At 43.6% G+C, this 3,525-nt stretch overlaps 1 long non-coding RNA gene across 1 annotated transcript; it reads right to left on the reverse strand.

The window, feature by feature from the left end:
• Positions 1-218: 218 nt before the first annotated feature.
• On the reverse strand, positions 219-2,176 carry LOC148007823 (uncharacterized). The gene is made up of 2 exons (XR_015647538.1): positions 1,938-2,176; positions 219-457 (listed from the first exon to the last, which is right to left on the reverse strand). It is a non-coding gene; the product is annotated as an uncharacterized LOC148007823 (long non-coding RNA).
• Between the last annotated feature and the right edge of the window lie 1,349 nt (positions 2,177-3,525).

Raw genomic sequence — 3,525 nt, forward strand, 5'->3', positions numbered from 1 at the left:
CACATTTGTTGCTACTACATAACTGTGATTTTGCTACTGTAATGAATCTTAATGTAAGTATCTGATATACAGGATGGTCTTAGACAACCCCTGTGAAAGGGTCCAAAACCCCAAAAGGGTCCTGACCTACAGATTGAGAGCCTCTGCCACAGACACTCTTGAGATGGTGACATTCTTCAAAGTCATGGCGCCAGTAGAATGAGTGGCTGTTTTCCTGATTTTCTGTTTTCACATTTTTATTTATATGCATACATACGCACATGAGTGTATGCCAAATGCACAGGGACCAGCGGAAGGTGGTAAGAGAGTTAAGGGCATGGGATTCCTTGGAGCTGGCAGTTGTTCTTGGTTGTTAAGCCTCTTCTGTCTGCCTTGAGAAATTCTGTGCTGTTTCAGATTCAGAGGCTGCGTTCCAGGCCTGGGGTCGATCTTGCTTCTCTCTGCCCACTCGAATGCTCTGCAACCGTAAGATTAATTGAACCACTAACATGAACAGAGTTCCATACAGAAGCTCATTTTCCCCTGGCCACTGTGACCTTTTGCAAATGTGTCTAGTCAGCATTTGGAAGTCACCTATTTCCAAACAGCCCATCACCCCCCACCCCGAAATGTGAATCAGAAGCTTTACAGAGACTTTCTTTTATGCTGACACATTGAGCCTTATAGAAAGTTCATTTGCCTCAGAGTCAGCTAAACAAAACACAACCAAATACCAAACACCAGCCCAATATGAAATCCGAGGATATTACAGTTGGCTTACAGCCGTGCCTGTGTAATTCCATGCAACCAGTGACTCGGCTGTCTTAAAGACGTTATTAAACCTGGTAGAGAATCTCCAAGGGAATGAGATTCATTAAGCGGCTAAACAATTAGGCCCCGGGGTATTTCCAAAGATTCCAGGCAGATGAAGGGCCTCGCCAAGCGGCCTTTGAAACACATCAGAGAACGACAGAGATGGAAATGAAAGTGCACAGGGCTCTGTTCAGATTGTGTTCTTTTTAAAATGCCATTAATTGGCTGTTTTCCAATAAGACATTCTTCACATGTATTATATATGCAAATTATCTTTATAACGTTTTTATTACAGATCCTCTAAGGTGAAGAAGATGACCCATTTTAAGAAATAATCACTCACTATCAGTAGTTTTCTTAGAGTTACAGTAAGTGTATTCATGGCTTGGTTCTGATTCTGATTGGAGGATCTGAGGAGTTCACTTACATTTTCTTTGATGCTATTTTTCTCATTTATATGGTTGAGTCTTAAAATATTACTTTCCTTACAATTTTTTTGGGAGGATCTGATAAGATGATACATGTAAAGCCTTTAATTAAATTCTGGCATTTGGTGAGTCTTCAATAAACAGTAGCTACTTATGTATTTTATATACATGGTATACAATTAAAAGGGTTTTATCAATGCATCCAACTTGCTGTTTTGTGGAATATAGTAAAAAAGTTATTTTTTAAAAAAAGAGATGCCTGTTTCTTTCTTATTTCTAATGGCTATATACACCATCATATGAGTTTGTGATAAAATTTCAAGTAGGAAGCTAAGTAAAGCTATGTTTCAAAGAAGGCATATTCCCTGCTCTAGCCCAGGACTTCTGGCTGGGACAGGCCCAGCTGTCTTTTACCTTAGTGGAAACCCTGTGAGGCCTCTCATGAGCCTCACATTGAGGAATGCCCACTTCAGGAGGCCCTGGGGATTCCCTGAGGGTTATGCTTTTGAAGGCTTCCTGGGGAAGCAGCCTTCTGATGAACCAGCACCTTGGCCATCCATTAAAACTTCTGGAAAAAGCCTGGCGTCCTCCACAGCAGCTGCACCTGGAATGTACTTAAATAACCAGCTCCAATTAATTCAGACAGCACCATAGTGTGAGAGCCAGGAGCAGCATGCATGTTTCAGCCTTAACCCTGCAGGACTGCAAAGAACTTACCAGCATGGCCTCTTTACTGCAGAGTGGGAGGTTGGCTGGTCCTCCCTCCCAGGCGAGAGGATGGGGACAAAACAGAAACTCCGGATGCTGAGACTTCCTGTCCTGAATTCTTTCTGCTCATGATCCCCGTTTCCACTCTGCCCTCCTCAGAGAGAGAATGTGGTAGAAAATAATGCAGTTCTTACACCACTGATCTCCTCTGTCCTCACTGTGTGGTCTTGGGAGAAATGAAAGTGGGCAGAGGGACTTGGGGGTGGGGGCAGAAGTAAAGTGAAGCAAGATCAATGAAAGGAAATTATGTGTCCAACTGTGGCATCATTGCTCTAAAAACTGCCTAACTCAGCAACTGTTTTCTGCCTTTACCATGTGAAAGATTTTGTCTCAGCATTTGCTGTGCCAGGAGAGGAAGTTCAGGCCTTAGCAGGATACAGGGGTTCTCTGAAATGCAGTTGCCTCAGACCTAGCAATTTCCTCAAGGCAGATACACAATGCATCCTAAACAGCCTTTTCAGACTGCAAGTCTCCTCTCGCCATTCCCTTCCTCAAGCCCAGCCGTGCTGTTCCCCATCTTCTGCAGCAGGAAGCAGCAGGGTGGGCTCAGGTAGATATGAATCTCTGAATCCCACATTTGCAGAGGGCTGGAGCCTCTGGGACCAGTGTCCAGGGGAGTGTAGCCCGGGGAATGATAAGCCTTGCCTTGCAGAGTAGCCTGGCTTCAGATGAAGAAACAGAACAGCCCTTTTTTACCCCAGTGCCTCAGCCTTGTGGGTGGCAGCAGCTCATTTCAGATGCTGAGGATAGGATAAAGTGAAGTCCTGAGGGTCCTCTGCATATGTCAGCTGATGGATACAGTCATGGAAGATACCTTCACTATGAAAAGTTAACTATTTTGTTGACATTCCCTAGAAATGTATGGGGGAAAGAGTGCGGCCACACCCAAGGTCATTTACATGCAGACCTTAAGCTGGCACCATTTCTGTTTTACCCTAAAACATCAGTATTCGACTGGTAAAACCATTCTGGAAATCAGTCTGGAGGTTCCTCAGAAAATTGGACATTGAGGATCCAGCTATACCTCTCTTGGGCATATACCCAAAAGATGCCCCAACATATAAAAAAGACACGTGCTCCACTATATTCATAGCAGCCTTATTTATAATAGCCAGAAGCTGGAAAGAACCCAGATGCCCTTCAACAGAGGAATGGATACAGAAAATGTGGTACATCTACACAATGGAATATTACTCAGCTATCAGAAACAATGCCTTTATGAAATTCATAGGCAAATGGTTGGAACTGGAAAATATCATCCTGAGTGAGGTAACCCAATCACAGAAAAACACACATGGTATGCACTCATTGATAAGTGGCTAATAGCCCAAATGCTTGAATTACCCTAGATGCCTAGAACAAATGAAACTCAAGATGGATGATCAAAATGTGAATGCTTCACTCCTTCTTTAAAAGGGGAACAAGAATACCCTTGGCAGGGAATAGAGAGGCAAAGATTAAAACAGACACAGAAGGAACACCCATTCAGAGCCTGCCCCACATGTGGCCCATACATATACAGCCACCCAATTAGACA

Source organism: Rattus norvegicus, chromosome 1 (assembly GCF_021556685.1).
Source record: "Rattus norvegicus strain SHRSP/BbbUtx chromosome 1, alternate assembly SHRSP_T2T, whole genome shotgun sequence".
NCBI classification, from domain to species: Eukaryota; Metazoa; Chordata; class Mammalia; order Rodentia; family Muridae; genus Rattus; species Rattus norvegicus.